This window comes from Euprymna scolopes, chromosome 5 (genome assembly GCF_053919585.1).
Source record: "Euprymna scolopes isolate OS-2025 chromosome 5, ASM5391958v1, whole genome shotgun sequence".
Lineage (NCBI taxonomy): Eukaryota > Metazoa > Mollusca > Cephalopoda > Sepiida > Sepiolidae > Euprymna > Euprymna scolopes.
In genome coordinates, this window is record NC_136486.1 from 102,082,327 (window position 1) to 102,104,737 (window position 22,411).

A 22,411-nucleotide genomic window follows, 5' to 3' on the forward strand; every position below is an offset into this window, starting at 1 on the left:
GATTAAAAATCAAGATATTTTATGCAAATATAATATGCACAAACGGCAGAACAATATCTGAGGTATGTTATAGGCTTATTATTTCTCAAATTCCTCGATAATCTTAGATTTCTATACTTTTTCTGTTGAGAAGTCACGGCCAAAATCGGTTAAGATCAATGGAAGTGGTAAAATATTTTCTCTCTAATAAATTCCTCCTCCCCCTGCCACCACTTAACACCGTTTGGGGATCGTTCACAAGGAACAGTTGAGAAGAGAACACCGGTTTGGCTTCGTAGTTCTTTCATGTGAAGTTATTTAAAATCATCTTCTCTATATAAATAAAATGAACTCATTTTTTCCCGTCGGATTTTGACATTAATAGGATTAAAAATCAAGATATTTTATGCAAATATAATATGCACAAACGGCAGAACAATATCTGAGGTATGTTATAGGCTTATTATTTCTCAAATTCCTCGATAATCTTAGATTTCTATACTTTTTCTGTTGAGAAGTCACGGCCAAAATCGGTTAAGATCAATGGAAGTGGTAAAATATTTTCTCTCTAATAAATTCCTCCTCCCCCTGCCACCACTTAACACCGTTTGGGGATCGTTCACAAGGAACAGTTGAGAAGAGAACACCGGTTTGGCTTCGTAGTTCTTTCATGTGAAGTTATTTAAAATCACTGAACTAAGCTGCGGTGCTCTGTGGCGTAGTGGTTAGCGTGCTGGACAATTCACATTATATTTTCACGTTCGCGCCGACCTACCGTAGTCGTTTTTTTTTTTTTTTTTCCTAAACAACTGGAATGGACTTTTCTTGGTGGCCGAACTGTTAACGTTGCAGATGTTTTTTTTGTTTTTTTTCACACTTTATTTTCCTACTTTTACTCATGACTCCGGGTTTGATCCTTCCTACTTACCTACCATAACATTTTTTAAAACTCCCCCCCGTCCCGGAAACAGACACTCGGGCAACGCCGGGTACCCCCGCTAGTATCTCTATATAAATAAAATGAACTCATTTTTTCCCGTCGGATTTTGACATTAATAGGATTAAAAATCAAGATATTTTATGCAAATATAATATGCACAAACGGCAGAACAATATCTGAGGTATGTTATAGGCTTATTATTTCTCAAATTCCTCGATAATCTTAGATTTCTATACTTTTTCTGTTGAGAAGTCACGGCCAAAATCGGTTAAGATCAATGGAAGTGGTAAAATATTTTCTCTCTAATAAATTCCTCCTCCCCCTGCCACCACTTAACACCGTTTGGGGATCGTTCACAAGGAACAGTTGAGAAGAGAACACCGGTTTGGCTTCGTAGTTCTTTCATGTGAAGTTATTTAAAATCACTGAACTAAGCTGCGGTGCTCTGTGGCGTAGTGGTTAGCGTGCTGGACAATTCACATTATATTTTCACGTTCGCGCCGACCTACCGTAGTCGTTTTTTTTTTTTTTTTTCCTAAACAACTGGAATGGACTTTTCTTGGTGGCCGAACTGTTAACGTTGCAGATGTTTTTTTTGTTTTTTTTCACACTTTATTTTCCTACTTTTACTCATGACTCCGGGTTTGATCCTTCCTACTTACCTACCATAACATTTTTTAAAACTCCCCCCCGTCCCGGAAACAGACACTCGGGCAACGCCGGGTACCCCCGCTAGTATCTTCTCTATATAAATAAAATGAACTCATTTTTTCCCGTCGGATTTTGACATTAATAGGATTAAAAATCAAGATATTTTATGCAAATATAATATGCACAAACGGCAGAACAATATCTGAGGTATGTTATAGGCTTATTATTTCTCAAATTCCTCGATAATCTTAGATTTCTATACTTTTTCTGTTGAGAAGTCACGGCCAAAATCGGTTAAGATCAATGGAAGTGGTAAAATATTTTCTCTCTAATAAATTCCTCCTCCCCCTGCCACCACTTAACACCGTTTGGGGATCGTTCACAAGGAACAGTTGAGAAGAGAACACCGGTTTGGCTTCGTAGTTCTTTCATGTGAAGTTATTTAAAATCATCTTCTCTATATAAATAAAATGAACTCATTTTTTCCCGTCGGATTTTGACATTAATAGGATTAAAAATCAAGATATTTTATGCAAATATAATATGCACAAACGGCAGAACAATATCTGAGGTATGTTATAGGCTTATTATTTCTCAAATTCCTCGATAATCTTAGATTTCTATACTTTTTCTGTTGAGAAGTCACGGCCAAAATCGGTTAAGATCAATGGAAGTGGTAAAATATTTTCTCTCTAATAAATTCCTCCTCCCCCTGCCACCACTTAACACCGTTTGGGGATCGTTCACAAGGAACAGTTGAGAAGAGAACACCGGTTTGGCTTCGTAGTTCTTTCATGTGAAGTTATTTAAAATCACTGAACTAAGCTGCGGTGCTCTGTGGCGTAGTGGTTAGCGTGCTGGACAATTCACATTATATTTTCACGTTCGCGCCGACCTACCGTAGTCGTTTTTTTTTTTTTTTTTTCCTAAACAACTGGAATGGACTTTTCTTGGTGGCCGAACTGTTAACGTTGCAGATGTTTTTTTTGTTTTTTTTCACACTTTATTTTCCTACTTTTACTCATGACTCCGGGTTTGATCCTTCCTACTTACCTACCATAACATTTTTTAAAACTCCCCCCCGTCCCGGAAACAGACACTCGGGCAACGCCGGGTACCCCCGCTAGTATCTTCTCTCTATATAAATAAAATGAACTCATTTTTTCCCGTCGGATTTTGACATTAATAGGATTAAAAATCAAGATATTTTATGCAAATATAATATGCACAAACGGCAGAACAATATCTGAGGTATGTTATAGGCTTATTATTTCTCAAATTCCTCGATAATCTTAGATTTCTATACTTTTTCTGTTGAGAAGTCACGGCCAAAATCGGTTAAGATCAATGGAAGTGGTAAAATATTTTCTCTCTAATAAATTCCTCCTCCCCCTGCCACCACTTAACACCGTTTGGGGATCGTTCACAAGGAACAGTTGAGAAGAGAACACCGGTTTGGCTTCGTAGTTCTTTCATGTGAAGTTATTTAAAATCACTGAACTAAGCTGCGGTGCTCTGTGGCGTAGTGGTTAGCGTGCTGGACAATTCACATTATATTTTCACGTTCGCGCCGACCTACCGTAGTCGTTTTTTTTTTTTTTTTTCCTAAACAACTGGAATGGACTTTTCTTGGTGGCCGAACTGTTAACGTTGCAGATGTTTTTTTTGTTTTTTTTCACACTTTATTTTCCTACTTTTACTCATGACTCCGGGTTTGATCCTTCCTACTTACCTACCATAACATTTTTTAAAACTCCCCCCCGTCCCGGAAACAGACACTCGGGCAACGCCGGGTACCCCCGCTAGTATCTTCTCTATATAAATAAAATGAACTCATTTTTTCCCGTCGGATTTTGACATTAATAGGATTAAAAATCAAGATATTTTATGCAAATATAATATGCACAAACGGCAGAACAATATCTGAGGTATGTTATAGGCTTATTATTTCTCAAATTCCTCGATAATCTTAGATTTCTATACTTTTTCTGTTGAGAAGTCACGGCCAAAATCGGTTAAGATCAATGGAAGTGGTAAAATATTTTCTCTCTAATAAATTCCTCCTCCCCCTGCCACCACTTAACACCGTTTGGGGATCGTTCACAAGGAACAGTTGAGAAGAGAACACCGGTTTGGCTTCGTAGTTCTTTCATGTGAAGTTATTTAAAATCACTGAACTAAGCTGCGGTGCTCTGTGGCGTAGTGGTTAGCGTGCTGGACAATTCACATTATATTTTCACGTTCGCGCCGACCTACCGTAGTCGTTTTTTTTTTTTTTTTTTCCTAAACAACTGGAATGGACTTTTCTTGGTGGCCGAACTGTTAACGTTGCAGATGTTTTTTTTGTTTTTTTTCACACTTTATTTTCCTACTTTTACTCATGACTCCGGGTTTGACCCTTCCTACTTACCTACCATAACATTTTTTAAAACTCCCCCCCGTCCCGGAAACAGACACTCGGGCAACGCCGGGTACCCCCGCTAGTATCTTCTCTATATAAATAAAATGAACTCATTTTTTCCCGTCGGATTTTGACATTAATAGGATTAAAAATCAAGATATTTTATGCAAATATAATATGCACAAACGGCAGAACAATATCTGAGGTATGTTATAGGCTTATTATTTCTCAAATTCCTCGATAATCTTAGATTTCTATACTTTTTCTGTTGAGAAGTCACGGCCAAAATCGGTTAAGATCAATGGAAGTGGTAAAATATTTTCTCTCTAATAAATTCCTCCTCCCCCTGCCACCACTTAACACCGTTTGGGGATCGTTCACAAGGAACAGTTGAGAAGAGAACACCGGTTTGGCTTCGTAGTTCTTTCATGTGAAGTTATTTAAAATCACTGAACTAAGCTGCGGTGCTCTGTGGCGTAGTGGTTAGCGTGCTGGACAATTCACATTATATTTTCACGTTCGCGCCGACCTACCGTAGTCGTTTTTTTTTGTTTTTTTTCCTAAACAACTGGAATGGACTTTTCTTGGTGGCCGAACTGTTAACGTTGCAGATGTTTTTTTTGTTTTTTTTCACACTTTATTTTCCTACTTTTACTCATGACTCCGGGTTTGATCCTTCCTACTTACCTACCATAACATTTTTTAAAACTCCCCCCCGTCCCGGAAACAGACACTCGGGCAACGCCGGGTACCCCCGCTAGTATCTTCTTCTCTATATAAATAAAATGAACTCATTTTTTCCCGTCGGATTTTGACATTAATAGGATTAAAAATCAAGATATTTTATGCAAATATAATATGCACAAACGGCAGAACAATATCTGAGGTATGTTATAGGCTTATTATTTCTCAAATTCCTCGATAATCTTAGATTTCTATACTTTTTCTGTTGAGAAGTCACGGCCAAAATCGGTTAAGATCAATGGAAGTGGTAAAATATTTTCTCTCTAATAAATTCCTCCTCCCCCTGCCACCACTTAACACCGTTTGGGGATCGTTCACAAGGAACAGTTGAGAAGAGAACACCGGTTTGGCTTCGTAGTTCTTTCATGTGAAGTTATTTAAAATCACTGAACTAAGCTGCGGTGCTCTGTGGCGTAGTGGTTAGCGTGCTGGACAATTCACATTATATTTTCACGTTCGCGCCGACCTACCGTAGTCGTTTTTTTTTTTTTTTTTCCTAAACAACTGGAATGGACTTTTCTTGGTGGCCGAACTGTTAACGTTGCAGATGTTTTTTTTGTTTTTTTTCACACTTTATTTTCCTACTTTTACTCATGACTCCGGGTTTGATCCTTCCTACTTACCTACCATAACATTTTTTAAAACTCCCCCCCGTCCCGGAAACAGACACTCGGGCAACGCCGGGTACCCCCGCTAGTATCTTCTCTATATAAATAAAATGAACTCATTTTTTCCCGTCGGATTTTGACATTAATAGGATTAAAAATCAAGATATTTTATGCAAATATAATATGCACAAACGGCAGAACAATATCTGAGGTATGTTATAGGCTTATTATTTCTCAAATTCCTCGATAATCTTAGATTTCTATACTTTTTCTGTTGAGAAGTCACGGCCAAAATCGGTTAAGATCAATGGAAGTGGTAAAATATTTTCTCTCTAATAAATTCCTCCTCCCCCTGCCACCACTTAACACCGTTTGGGGATCGTTCACAAGGAACAGTTGAGAAGAGAACACCGGTTTGGCTTCGTAGTTCTTTCATGTGAAGTTATTTAAAATCACTGAACTAAGCTGCGGTGCTCTGTGGCGTAGTGGTTAGCGTGCTGGACAATTCACATTATATTTTCACGTTCGCGCCGACCTACCGTAGTCGTTTTTTTTTGTTTTTTTTCCTAAACAACTGGAATGGACTTTTCTTGGTGGCCGAACTGTTAACGTTGCAGATGTTTTTTTTTGTTTTTTTTCACACTTTATTTTCCTACTTTTACTCATGACTCCGGGTTTGACCCTTCCTACTTACCTACCATAACATTTTTTAAAACTCCCCCCCGTCCCGGAAACAGACACTCGGGCAACGCCGGGTACCCCCGCTAGTATCTTCTCTATATAAATAAAATGAACTCATTTTTTCCCGTCGGATTTTGACATTAATAGGATTAAAAATCAAGATATTTTATGCAAATATAATATGCACAAACGGCAGAACAATATCTGAGGTATGTTATAGGCTTATTATTTCTCAAATTCCTCGATAATCTTAGATTTCTATACTTTTTCTGTTGAGAAGTCACGGCCAAAATCGGTTAAGATCAATGGAAGTGGTAAAATATTTTCTCTCTAATAAATTCCTCCTCCCCCTGCCACCACTTAACACCGTTTGGGGATCGTTCACAAGGAACAGTTGAGAAGAGAACACCGGTTTGGCTTCGTAGTTCTTTCATGTGAAGTTATTTAAAATCACTGAACTAAGCTGCGGTGCTCTGTGGCGTAGTGGTTAGCGTGCTGGACAATTCACATTATATTTTCACGTTCGCGCCGACCTACCGTAGTCGTTTTTTTTTTTTTTTTTTCCTAAACAACTGGAATGGACTTTTCTTGGTGGCCGAACTGTTAACGTTGCAGATGTTTTTTTTGTTTTTTTTCACACTTTATTTTCCTACTTTTACTCATGACTCCGGGTTTGATCCTTCCTACTTACCTACCATAACATTTTTTAAAACTCCCCCCCCGTCCCGGAAACAGACACTCGGGCAACGCCGGGTACCCCCGCTAGTATCTTCTTCTTCTATATAAATAAAATGAACTCATTTTTTCCCGTCGGATTTTGACATTAATAGGATTAAAAATCAAGATATTTTATGCAAATATAATATGCACAAACGGCAGAACAATATCTGAGGTATGTTATAGGCTTATTATTTCTCAAATTCCTCGATAATCTTAGATTTCTATACTTTTTCTGTTGAGAAGTCACGGCCAAAATCGGTTAAGATCAATGGAAGTGGTAAAATATTTTCTCTCTAATAAATTCCTCCTCCCCCTGCCACCACTTAACACCGTTTGGGGATCGTTCACAAGGAACAGTTGAGAAGAGAACACCGGTTTGGCTTCGTAGTTCTTTCATGTGAAGTTATTTAAAATCACTGAACTAAGCTGCGGTGCTCTGTGGCGTAGTGGTTAGCGTGCTGGACAATTCACATTATATTTTCACGTTCGCGCCGACCTACCGTAGTCGTTTTTTTTTTTTTTTTTTCCTAAACAACTGGAATGGACTTTTCTTGGTGGCCGAACTGTTAACGTTGCAGATGTTTTTTTTGTTTTTTTTCACACTTTATTTTCCTACTTTTACTCATGACTCCGGGTTTGATCCTTCCTACTTACCTACCATAACATTTTTTAAAACTCCCCCCCGTCCCGGAAACAGACACTCGGGCAACGCCGGGTACCCCCGCTAGTATCTTCTCTATATAAATAAAATGAACTCATTTTTTCCCGTCGGATTTTGACATTAATAGGATTAAAAATCAAGATATTTTATGCAAATATAATATGCACAAACGGCAGAACAATATCTGAGGTATGTTATAGGCTTATTATTTCTCAAATTCCTCGATAATCTTAGATTTCTATACTTTTTCTGTTGAGAAGTCACGGCCAAAATCGGTTAAGATCAATGGAAGTGGTAAAATATTTTCTCTCTAATAAATTCCTCCTCCCCCTGCCACCACTTAACACCGTTTGGGGATCGTTCACAAGGAACAGTTGAGAAGAGAACACCGGTTTGGCTTCGTAGTTCTTTCATGTGAAGTTATTTAAAATCACTGAACTAAGCTGCGGTGCTCTGTGGCGTAGTGGTTAGCGTGCTGGACAATTCACATTATATTTTCACGTTCGCGCCGACCTACCGTAGTCGTTTTTTTTTTTTTTTTTTCCTAAACAACTGGAATGGACTTTTCTTGGTGGCCGAACTGTTAACGTTGCAGATGTTTTTTTTGTTTTTTTTCACACTTTATTTTCCTACTTTTACTCATGACTCCGGGTTTGATCCTTCCTACTTACCTACCATAACATTTTTTAAAACTCCCCCCCGTCCCGGAAACAGACACTCGGGCAACGCCGGGTACCCCCGCTAGTATCTCTATATAAATAAAATGAACTCATTTTTTCCCGTCGGATTTTGACATTAATAGGATTAAAAATCAAGATATTTTATGCAAATATAATATGCACAAACGGCAGAACAATATCTGAGGTATGTTATAGGCTTATTATTTCTCAAATTCCTCGATAATCTTAGATTTCTATACTTTTTCTGTTGAGAAGTCACGGCCAAAATCGGTTAAGATCAATGGAAGTGGTAAAATATTTTCTCTCTAATAAATTCCTCCTCCCCCTGCCACCACTTAACACCGTTTGGGGATCGTTCACAAGGAACAGTTGAGAAGAGAACACCGGTTTGGCTTCGTAGTTCTTTCATGTGAAGTTATTTAAAATCACTGAACTAAGCTGCGGTGCTCTGTGGCGTAGTGGTTAGCGTGCTGGACAATTCACATTATATTTTCACGTTCGCGCCGACCTACCGTAGTCGTTTTTTTTTTTTTTTTTTCCTAAACAACTGGAATGGACTTTTCTTGGTGGCCGAACTGTTAACGTTGCAGATGTTTTTTTTGTTTTTTTTCACACTTTATTTTCCTACTTTTACTCATGACTCCGGGTTTGATCCTTCCTACTTACCTACCATAACATTTTTTAAAACTCCCCCCCGTCCCGGAAACAGACACTCGGGCAACGCCGGGTACCCCCGCTAGTATCTCTATATAAATAAAATGAACTCATTTTTTCCCGTCGGATTTTGACATTAATAGGATTAAAAATCAAGATATTTTATGCAAATATAATATGCACAAACGGCAGAACAATATCTGAGGTATGTTATAGGCTTATTATTTCTCAAATTCCTCGATAATCTTAGATTTCTATACTTTTTCTGTTGAGAAGTCACGGCCAAAATCGGTTAAGATCAATGGAAGTGGTAAAATATTTTCTCTCTAATAAATTCCTCCTCCCCCTGCCACCACTTAACACCGTTTGGGGATCGTTCACAAGGAACAGTTGAGAAGAGAACACCGGTTTGGCTTCGTAGTTCTTTCATGTGAAGTTATTTAAAATCACTGAACTAAGCTGCGGTGCTCTGTGGCGTAGTGGTTAGCGTGCTGGACAATTCACATTATATTTTCACGTTCGCGCCGACCTACCGTAGTCGTTTTTTTTTTTTTTTTTTCCTAAACAACTGGAATGGACTTTTCTTGGTGGCCGAACTGTTAACGTTGCAGATGTTTTTTTTGTTTTTTTTCACACTTTATTTTCCTACTTTTACTCATGACTCCGGGTTTGATCCTTCCTACTTACCTACCATAACATTTTTTAAAACTCCCCCCCGTCCCGGAAACAGACACTCGGGCAACGCCGGGTACCCCCGCTAGTATAGTTTATAATTTATTATCTGGAAACTGTGATGTACATGTTTAACATAAATATGTCCGTGCGTCACGGTTTTCAAATTATTAGGTTGGGACAAAAATAATGTCGTTTTTATGTAAATAGTTGAGCCTCAAAAAGGACATTTTTTTTTTGTTCTATTTAGCCAACCTTATATTTAATCGGGCGATCCTATTTATTAAAAAGGAGGATAGATTGTGATAACATACTACAAACATTAAATTAGTATATAGATATGCTAATTTTCTGTTCGTAGTATGTTATAACCTTCTATCCTCCTTTTTAATAAATAGGATCTCCAGACGCGCCGAAGAAGATTAATGTTAAAAACAAAAATAATTTAAAAAAATAAAATGATGTCGCTTTTGGATCACCAATGAAACTATACAATATATAATATATATAAATAATATACTATGAAAAATATACATTCTTGGTCTTCTGGCTAGGATCCAAGGGTAGTATCTGTTCTGTCTAAAGATGGTATAATGATAATGTGGGGTTTGCGTACGCGTCGGGCGTCCATATTCTTTATATTTTCTTGGCTCTCGAGTGTGTACTTGTTGATATCTTAAATGCTTTTATATAGATTAACGTGGTTCTCGTTTGATTAACTGTGTCTAACTGTGTTGGATTTATGCTCGAGAGTCAAAACAACGAGACGAATACTCTGTTGTCATACCACGATATATCACATACTCCTATAAGAATATTGGAGATAAACCGTGATAACCATATATATTCTGACACTCCATTAACCATATTACTTAAATAAATACCTTTACAGGTGTAACAAAAAGACTACAATAATATCATTCACTCTGAACGTTCACAGAATGCCCAACAGTAATATATTATATATGAAAGATGCCACTGTGGAATTTCCACAGGTCCCGCTTGTGTTTATTATTTTGCATAAGTGCCACTCGTTTTACCACGGTTGAATGGCAGACTTGCAAAGTATTGCATTACCAGGCATACACATATAGGTCTCATTAAAAAGAGTTTTTTTGGTCACAGACTTCGAAGGAATTCTCCCGGGCTCAGATATGCACCTGTAGCTCTCACCAATATCAACTGCAAATTCTCCAACATTCAACTCAAACACCTATTCTTGCTGATATTCTTTCGGGAACTCTTCATGCATACCTGATTCTGGGCTTTGCTTTGTGGTCATTAGTCAGTTGACCGGAAGTGACATTCATTGAAGAAAATATATAGCATCTCCGGACATTGTTTCTCTCACAAAGCCGATACCAGCGAGCGGAGCTCTTCAATTAAATGAGACACTTACTTTTTCATACAAAGAGAATATCTCTTGGGTGGTCTAACTCTGGTCAGGGATATTTTCTGCTCTCTGCGTTCCCTCTTCCTATGGCCAAACATCTAACAACTGAATCGTCAGCCATTCACATGCACTAAGAAAACATGCTGCACTATAAACGTTCACAGTCTAATACCATTCCTTGCTTTCAGTTTTCCTGTCTTCAACCCCAAAAGTACACATTCCTTATTGGCTCCTTATTGAAGGTGGGGGAGCAACTGTATTCACTTATATAAACGGAATTTGTATCTTTGTAGTTTGAGTGAGAGGCACGCAAACATTTTATAATACACAGAATGTCTCCACAAAAAATACTGATTATGTTATTTCGTTTGTTTGAATTTTTGCACATCGTTGATGTAATTAGTTTTAGGAAATTGAAAGGAACGTTAACAAAATATATATTTTAAGGCGGTGCCAAAATTTGCTGTTATTTTCATAAACTTCTGAAGAATTCTTTATTTCGAAAATGCCTCCTATTTTATTTTGTTTACATTTTATTTGAATTACCCGTGGAGTTTTGAAGAAACACGCGAAACAATAAACAAACGCGTCTAAGGAAACTATTATTTGTAATTGTTAGCAGCAGTAGTATCATATAATAATAATAATAATAATAATAATAATAATAATAATAATAATAATAATAATTATTATTATTATTATTATTATTATTATTATTATTATTATTATTATTATTCATATATGTATTAATACTATGAACATTATTATTTGTTTGTATATGATATTATAATGATTCCAGTCAATATGCGTCTGCGTTACATAGCATAAAAGACCGCGGAGAACGGAAGTTCCTTGGACGTAGAAACTTGTACACGGAGGCGAGAACATATATTCTTAAGATGCGTCCATTAAAACATCATTTAAAACATAAGTATGGCACAGTAGATTTTAGAAGTAGATGCTATTTTAAACTTTAGCGTGTCAGACAAAGCGACATAGCGAGCTTTGCACATATTTAAAATAAGATACGGATACGTATAATCCCAAGCAAACGAATACTTACTGCTTTGCTTTTCAATTATTTATTTATCCACTTCCCTTTTTTTTCGATTGTAGTTTTGGTTTTTATTCTTCGGAAATGCCGACGAAGAAAAGTGCAAGAGAATTTTTGTATACGACGAATTCAAACGCACCATCATAGTTAGCAAAGGATTCAAATCATGTATTTCTTTTTTAAAAATATGCATTAAAAACATTCTTATACAGGACAACATAATCACAACCATCACCATTTCTTATGAATCCGAAGATGGTATTGTTGGCATTGGTTTTCCTGATAATTTTCTGACAAAACTTCTTTATAGAAAGCCATTCAATACTTACAAGAGAGACCATGTAAAGATTCCCAACATCCTAAGTGAAAGTGATTTTTGAGAAACGAACTTTTTTTTTTACTTAGGATGTCACCATTTATCAAGGCCTAAAGAGCTTTCGAGGATAAAGGTTAATGAATGTAGGTGACAGTATAGTAATCACTAATGATATAAATTGAGTAACATTTGATTATTTATCGGGACGGCTTAACAAGAATTTGTTTATATTGGATTTGAAGGCTACTATATTGTATTGAACCGGGAAACAAGCCAGCGGAACAATGTTTCAAAAGTGGGCAGTTCAAGAAATCTACGTTTAGATTTAAGCACAGATAGAGTGGTGGAAATCATGTACAGTTGCTGTAGCTAGTCGAGTAATTTTTTTGAAAGTTTTGCAAGGGGAGATTTGATTGGAGCTCGGTCGAGCATTTGTCATGGAAATAGCGATAGAGCAGAGACAGGCCCGTGACGTCTCTTCTGTGGGAAAGAGGTTGCAGGGAAGAGAAAAGGGCATCACCAACTAGTGTTGTATTAGTGGCTTCCATAAATAGGGGTACATATTAAAAGTTAACGGGTGCATCTATAACGATGAGAGGGAGACATTTATACAGTTCTTATATTTCTTTTGGAGACTTCGTATTAACAGTTCTTATGACACAGATAGAGAGGAGGGGACACTTCCCTTATAATGATGGTGGGGACACATAATACTTGGAAGCGTTGTACAATATTCATTACAATATGATAAACACAATTACCTTTCGTTCCTGATGATGGATGACACAGCACAACAGTTACAACATAATGATGACTTCTTTATTCATCTGATCGGCCGGTCGATGACGTCAGGAATTCAAACTTGGATCTACATGGTTAATCTTCTACCCTTCGCGTCTAAGGGACTCTCCTCTCCAACTGACTATGTCAACTCTTGGCTCATAAACTGACTGACTGACTCTCTCTCTCTCTCTCTCTCTCTCTCTCTCTCTCTCTCTCTCTCTCCGGCTGACTGACTCAAATCCGAACCCATAAACCTATATGGAGAAATGTCCTTTGTCTATGACGTCAGAAGTGAGTTTTATAACGTGACTAATTTCACGTGGCTTTTCATATGTTTGTCGAAAAACACTTCTGGCAAACAAAAGTATCCTCACCTAACCTATTTTTTAACAATTTTTTTTATTATTTGCATTATCCATTCTTTTAACTGACGTTTTAATATTAAGATTTCTAAAAGAATCGGACATTTAATTTCTAACATTCCATTTCTTAATTTTGCCTACAGGGTTCGATTCTAGGCTTATCCTAATCTCATTTTTACTTATCTAATATTTTTCTTATTTACACGAAAAGAGGACAGCCATTTTCCATGTAACACTAGGTTTTGAAGTCCATTCTGAACTCTATCAAGGCAGAACAGGTCGCGCCAAAAAGCTCCTGCCCAGATGTGGTAAGAATACTCAATTTTAGAACGTAGCTGGCTCTTATACAGATAGAGGATTGCATCGGCAGCGAGATATCTACTTCTACCATCTACAAACATTTTGTCCTGCGATGTTGGCAACTGATTTGATGTTTGTGTTCCATTTCAGACCAGGAGTAAAACTGAGTGGATTCGAATATGCAACACTCATGTCGCCAGTCCGTTTTGTGAACCACTAAACAACCGCCATATCTCATAATCACAATAAACACTTGTAAGCGACGATTTTAGGAAACATTTATTATACACAACACTTATTAACCTTTTTTATATCATAAACTACGTGTTACGCACTAATGACAGACAAACTACAGACGAATGGGGAAATATTAAAGCAGATAGCCAATCGTTGCTGATTGTGTAACTGATTATGGTGGAAGCATGCAAATACCAAGCCGTGTGCGAAGTGACGTCACCGTAAGGAAAAAAAAAACTATAAAAAGAAGATTTTTACGAAAAAAGATATAGAGAACAAAGTAGTAAGAGATATATTTTTGTTTAATTTAATATATGCTTATAAATTATATGTTGATATTAAGAAAAACGGGCAGGACACTTGAACACAATTTATTTGGAAATCAGAACAAATCTAAGAAAACAAATGAAAAACATAAATAGCAAACAGGTTTAAAGTTGGAGACGAGACGTTTTTTCTTGAAAATTCTGTAAAATTATTCGTATCAAATATCCGTAAGTAGAGGCGAAAACGAAAAAAAATTGTAGGTTAGATTCTTTTTTTTTTTAAATTGTGTTCACAATGATGAAAATATTTTAACTAAAAGTTAATATGTAATTTTCAAATATTAGGTTGGTGCAAAAACAATATCATTTCCTTACATATGTTACTTTTATATATGATTTCTGAATTAATCCTTATATATATATATATATATATATATATATATATATATATAGCCATGTTATATATCATTTTGAAGCGCGTTATTCGTTCGATCGAATCGTTTTATTCGTTACTGTTCTCAATTTCCTCATTCATTTTTGCAGGATTTTCGACGGCATGAACAAAATTCGAATCCGCACGATTTTCTTATTCCAGTTCAAACTAAGTCGAAAATCTGCCGACACAGTCCGTGATATCAATGATGCGTTTGATCCAGGAATCACTAACAAACGTGTGGGACAACAGTTGTTTAAAAAATTTCACAATTGTTTCAAAAGCCTCGGAGATAAAAACGGTCGCAGTCCGCCGGCTGCGGTTGATAACGAACATCTGAAAGCCTTAATTGAAGCCGATCCTCACTAAACCACACGAAAAGTTGCTGTTGAACTCGAGGTCGACCATTTGCCATTTAAAGCAAATAGGGAAATCAAACAGTTTAATAAATTGGTGTTGCATGAATAGAACGATGATAACAAATCGTCATTTTGAGGTGTCTTCTCCCCTCTTTCTGCGCAACAAAAACGACCAATTTCTCGAAGGAATTGTGATGTGTAAAGAGATATGGACCCCTACGGCAACGGGCGACTATCGGCACAGTGGTTGGATGTAGGAGAAGATTCACAAGAGTTTCCGAAACCGAAATTGTACCAGAAAGATTATGGTAACTGTTTAGTGGCCTCATCTATCACAGCTTCTTGAATCCAGACGAAACAGTTACGGCAAAGTACTGCCGATAAATTGACGAAATACGCCAGAAGCAACAACGTATGTGGCCGAGATTTGATCCCTTCGTATTGACCAAGGCTCGGCCGTATGATGCTCAACTGATCCTGCAGAAACTTAAAGAATTAGGCTATGAGACTGCCTCATCCGCCATATTCACCGGAGCTCTCGCCCACCGATTATCACATTTCCAAGCATCTCGAAAACTTCCTGCGCGAGAAATGATTCAAAAGTCGAGATGATTGCGAACCGGCGTTCAATGACTTCATCGCTTCCGGAACTCCTGATGTCTATACTAATGAGATAAATAAATGTTTCTCGTTGGCAAAAGTGTTTCGATTCTAATGGTAATTATTTCGATTAATAAAGTTTATCATGAAAGGAGTTATGACTTTTTGATGTTAAACGTAAAAAAACGACATTGTTTTTGCACCAAACTAATAATATTGCATAATATAAAAGTTAATAGTTCAAAGTTCTTCTTAATTATAATAATGAAATTTTCCCAGATGATGAATGAAATCGGCTGAAATCTTAAGGGAAAATCTCGGAAAGCGGAGACGTATTCACATGGCCTACGTTACATTAACCAGCTATAAAGAAACTGTAATACACGGACATTACATGGAATCAAGAAAAGGAAACCTACAAAATTGTAAGTTAAAACCTTACCACTATCACCCTGTTTTTAATGTAAGCGTCAAGTAAGATCATATCAAACAGTCGAGAAGGGTCGAAAGACCGAAAAGAAAACATCAATGGCCAGATCTCCACTGGATAAATGTAAAGAGGAACAGAACGTTAGAGACCCGTGTTCTTACCAAAGTTCTGGTGATAACCAATGATCATTGACGCGAGAAGACAATGTTAAGCAGCTGTTGCGATGGCGCAAATTCATTTGCAACGGCTAGCAGAAAAGTGTGAGAGTAGTCCAAATTTGAGATTTCTGTTCAAACAGGTGCAGGAGGAGCACCGTTTGTTTTCAGTGTGAAATCTCTAATAATGACCTGTATGAGAACACCTAGTGGGCACAACTATTAATAACAACAGTAATAATAACATCAACAAAATATTACTACTACTACTACTACTACTACTACTACTACTACTACTAATAATAATAATAATAATTATAATAATAATAATAAACTAGCCCCAAAAGAATACAAAAATAGAGACGACCAAGCGGAAAAAGAAGGACACTGGCAATTATGCAGACAAATGATGCAAGCACAAACCGGCAGCAGAACTTGAAAGTCAAAGTCGCAAAATCCCATGGGACATGGATGTACAATCGGATAAACCCATCAAAGTAAGAAGTTACTAGTTTACATGAAGTAGAAGTCCTGCCAGATTGTAGGCTTTACCGTTCCAGCAGACAACAGAGTGGAAAATAAGGAGATGGAGAAGCAGAGCAAATACACAGGACTTGTCAGAGAGCTCAAAGAGATCTAAAAGATGAAGAAAGTCAAAATAATGTCGCTAAACGTAGGAGCACTAGGAACAATATCAAATATCTTATTTTTTTTAAGAATGGGAGAGATTGAAATCAGAGGGATGGCTGATAAGATACAATAGAAAACAATGATGAAAACTGCAAAATAATTTAAGGAAAACCTTTGAAGGCGGAGACTAACACACATGAGTTACAGACACAAACTAGATATACAGAAACTGTTGCAGATGTAGAACACAAAGAAACATCACATGGAATTATGAAAACTGAAACTGTATAATTGTAAGTTAACTGTCCTGTACCCCTACTTTCCGCCCCCTTTTTTTGTGCATGTATGTCATATTAAAAAAGCACTACACCAAATAAGTGAGGAGGGTCAAAGAGAATGGAGAAAGCACTAGCAAGACCTCTGCTGAATTATTTCAAAGAGGACTGGGACCTTGGACAGGCTTATCGCCACCCAAATTCGAGTGTAGACTAATGGTCGCTGCCAAGGAAAAATCAATCTTCTTTTCCAGTCGAACAGGAAAAAAAAAAAACGTGAGGGAAACTATTCATTCCGCCAATTGCAAAAGTTTTAGAACATTGGAAAAGCGTACAAAAAAAATACTGAGCATATTGAGCGCATTCGCTCCTCACCATGTCGGATTTTACCATGCAGAAAAAGAAATATAAGGAGAGACAAACTGTAGCGAGAGAGATACGGCGAGAGAAAGCGAAAAATGAATAAAAGACGAAGAGTTTTAAATTAAACCAGAGTTGTTGTGTGTGTTACACAAGAAAGAAAGAGAGAGAGAGTGAGAGAGAGAGAGAGAGAGAGAGAAAGAGTAAGAAAGCAGGAGAGATAGAGAGCGAGGGGAGGAGAGCTGTTATTTTAACACTAAAACAGGATTTCCATGAACAGAATTTTCCCCCCAAGAACCCCTGATTTGTGAAACATATTATCACAAATTAATTTACTTGCGGGCTACAAAATTGTTATGCGAAAATATCATGATGATTTTTATAAACTGTCCTGCGAATCTATTTATTTATTCCATTCGTTGTTTTACATCCTCGTGTAATGCTCATCATTACACAACTAAAAACCTTTCTATTACGCTAACACATACACGCGAGTAACATTATGCATTTAGCGTGTTATAGGTATAAGGTTATCCCACGGTATAAGGTAAGTATTGGCGTGTTATAAGAATTAGGTTATACCACGGTATAAGGTAAGTATTGGCGTGTAATAAGTATTAGATTATCCCAAGGTATAAGGTAATTATCGGTGTGTTATAAGTACTAGGTTATCCCACGGTATAAGGAAAGTATTGGGGTGTTATAAGTATTAGGTTATCCCACGGTATAAGGTAAGTATTGGCGTGTTATAAGTATTAGATCATGCCACGGTACAAGTTATAAGTATTAAGTTATCTCGAGGTATTTGGTATGCAGTGACATGTTATAAGTATAAGGTTATCCCGAGGTGTTAGGTATGCAGTGACATGTTATAAGTATAAGGTTATCCCGAGTCATTATGTATGTAGTGGCATGTTATAAGTATTAGATTATCCCGAAGTATTAGGTAGGCAGTGGCATTTGATAAGTAGTGGGTTATCTCGAGGTATTGGGTAAGCTGTGACATGTTATATGTATTAGTTTATACCGAGGTGCCAGGTATGCAGTGGCATGTTATGAGTATTATGGTATCTCGAGTTGTTAGGTATGCAGTGGCATGTTATAAGTATTATGGTATCTCGAGGTATTGGATATGCCGTGGCATGTTATAAGTATAAGGTTATTCCGAGATATTAGGTAAGCAGTCGTGTGTTATATGTATTATGTCATCTCTAGGTATTAGGTAAACAGTGGTGTGTTATAAGTATTTGGCTATCCTGAGGTATTAGGTAAGCAGTTACGCGTTATAAGTATTATATTATCCCGAGGTATTAGGTTAGCATTGACGTATTATTTTTATGGAATGCTTAATTGTTTTCTGCGTCTATATTGTTTTGTTTTATTTTTATTTTTGTTTATATATATATATATATATATATATATATATATATATAGATATATATATATATATATATATATATATATATATATACTAGCTAGACGTCCTGCGTTCCTTGGTCATACAATATACTTAAACATGATAGTTTAATTTATGCAGATTACATATGTATTACTATAGAATCAATCCTCTATTAAATATTATAAATAACAAGGAATAATTTGTCTCGATGGCCTAATTCGCAAAATAAATGAATAAAATAATTAATAATGATAATGTATTTCATCACACTTCGTCTGCTTTTGTTTACACTGTCACGTCAGATGACGATAAATTCCCTGGAAACACACTTTTGATTAATGTTTAGCTTTAAAATATGCAAGCAAGAAAATGATTTGAGGCGATTTTAAATGGTACTTTATTTTATTGTAATTTGAATTCATTAATAAGTAAAAAAAAAAATAAAATAAAATGGTGAGATACACCCGGGCTTGAACACGGATCGTTCGATCTGTATCGAATGCTCTACCACATAGCTATATTTCTAGATGTCATGAAATCTGTTGTTTTTTTTTTGTTTTTTGTTTTTTTTCAAAAAAGAATTTATTTGTTGAGATTATAACCTACGTATTGAGAATAGTGGTTGCTATGTAGAAAAAAATTCTTAAGCAGATAATATCGATGAGTTTAATAAAACGACTCCCGTCTTTGTGGATATTCAACTCTTTTAATAAATAATAGGAGGCTTTACCTATTAGAACAACTCTCGTATACTGCGATTGCTAATAAATTTCCAATTGTGACAATTTCTTGTAGATGTACCTACTTCTTTAAAAAAAAAAAGACGGTAATGCCTGCGACAATAATTTTATAACTAACACCCATTCAAAGGAAAAGGTAATGTAGAAGAGGATGGTTTAATAAAAACTCAACAGATATAACCCAGATACTATACTATACATCAAAGAGGAGATAATTCTTAGGAGGATTGTTTGCTGATAGCTAAACAGATATACACTAACAAACCTGTACTAAAATAAATGAAGTAACACCTAGGATGATGGCATCTTGATTATATAACAGATACTACACTACTCCCAGCAAAGAAGGAGCTAATACTTGAGAATATGACATTATAAGGAAGCCACATATACTATACCCCCGTTTAGAGGACGAAAGTACGTCACAGGAGGACAATTTAATTACGATAGAACAGATACTGCTTTACCTTCCTTAAAAAGAGGAGTGTCTCCTGACAATAAAACAGATTACATTATCTCCTTTTAAAAGACATAAAACATAGATAGAATTTCCACAACTTTGCTTCAGCAGTGAGATATAGTATACTATCCAGAAGTAGTGCAGTATATTCAATTCTGCATTAAAATATATTATAACAATACAATTAATAGAAATCTATGCATCAATAAAGTCGAGATTTTTTCTCGCGCATATAATGATATTAAAAGCCTACTTTTACTATTTAACAATTATTAAAACGAACTTTTTGAAATATACTCAGTCATGGATATGCAAGCAACCACATGAGGTTAACTAATTCGCACATTAATTAACGAGCGTTAATTAATTATTTTTAATTTTATATGGTTTCATATGAGATGATTGATTTCATTTCACTATTAACTGAATTCTACATTTTTTTTACTTGGAAGTCACAAAAGAAATCAGAAATCAGGTCAGAAACAAAGACCTCTTTTTTTAAGTTAAACGTCTTAAAAGTTCGCCATAACCCGAAACTGAGCAAGACAAGATGGCGATTAATAAGGCATAATATAGAACCAAAACAGAGGGATAATACAGCCACAGTTAGATGAACATGCTTTTTATAGAATTTGGATGAAATAATTAGCAATAATTACGTATAGAGAAATATTTAAAGAAACAACTAAACTTTGGGTTTAAGAAGAAAAAATGGCCTTACATAAATCTTAGTAAGACCTGAGTAAAAAAACCATTCAGTGTAGGAATACTATTAGTACATAAGACATGTAGTATTATTCATATGATTTGTCAGAGTAACGGAGATTTTATCGTTCCATTCAACGAATGTTATCCCGTTGCATGAGACTAAGAGTTCTAAAAGAAATTTAATAAAACATAAAGAGACCAAGGTAAACTGGTATGAAATTCGTTGAACGTAACGATAAAATTTCCGTTACCCGAAGGCCACTCGAGGATAAAGATTAATGAATGTAAAGTGATAGTGTCGTGATCTTTAATTACATAAATTGCTTAACTTTGATTATTTATAGGAATGGTTCAACAAGAAATTGTTTACATTTGATTTTAAGGTTACCATATTGTATTTATCTGGGAAGCAGGCTAGCGGATCAGAGATTCACAAGCGGGAATTTCTGGGAAAGAAGCTTTGTTCATGGAATCTGCGTTTAGTTTTAGGCACAAAAAGAAAGTGTGGAAGCCGAGTGGTTATAGCTAGTCGAGTGATTTTTTTGAAAGTTTGGCAAGTGGGGACCATGGATTGGAGTTCAGTCGAGCACTTGCCATGAAAATAAAGGTATAGCAGACACAGGCTTGCAACGTCTTTTATGTGGGAAACAGCTTGGAGGGTAGAGAAAAGTGCATCACCTACTAGATTTCGAAGCTGATATTGAACTCTATCAAGGATGGACAGAGCGCGCCGGACAACTTCTGTCCAGAGGTAGTAACAGTACTAATTCTTATGACGTAACTGGCTCTTTTACAAATAAACTATTGCATCGACAGTCCGATACCCACTGGACTAAGAGAGTGATCTAATCATTTTCCCAGTAGTCTTTGCAACAGATTTGATGAATGTGTTCCATTTTAGGTCAGGAATGAAGGTCTATCCAAGAAACATGTTCAGACATAGAGATTCCTCAAGACGAGAATCAGTCATTATTATTGCGGCATGATGGTTTTCGAAGCGATTTTGACGAAAGGACGGAAGTTTGGTTTTCGATGCATTAAAATTAACCACCCACTTTTTCCCCAATGTACCATATTACCAAGATAAGAAGAGAGAGAATCAGAAAGGTCTTGCTTATTGCTGGCCTTTGAAGTGTTGCCAGAGATTTCAGTGTCGTCTGCATAAATATCTGCGAAAGCTCAAAGATTGATGTGATTTGTGAGATAATTGATAAAGATCAGGAAGAGAGTTGGGCCCAAAATGGAAACTTGAAAGACGCCAGCGTTAATACTATTAGTTTCTGATTTCTTCCCATCAACGACTACTCTGGGAAACCTATCATAGAAAAGGAATTTAATAATTGAGAGTAAATTGCCAACTATTGTATAGCTGGTAATCTTTCTTGTTAAGTAGACCTTTACGCGATACTCTATCAAAAGCATTTGATATGCCAAGACCTATTGCTCGAGAAACGAATCCCCTATCGAAAGAGTCACTAACCTGTGTGATATAACAGTTACTACATCAGCTGTAGACCTCGCAAGATGGAAGCCATATTGCATGTCCCTAAGCAGGTTATTTTGCTTAGATGGTTGATCACTTCTCTGTTTATCATAGATTCCAGCAACTTACTCATGATGCCCAATATACTGATTGGTCTATGCTGAAAGGGAGATAGCTGATCCCCTGAATTTGTAAACACGGTGAGGCTGATGAAGTTTTCCAGCGTGTTGATACGCATTTCTTCTTAAGGCAACGTTCAAAAGCTTTGTAAGTACGG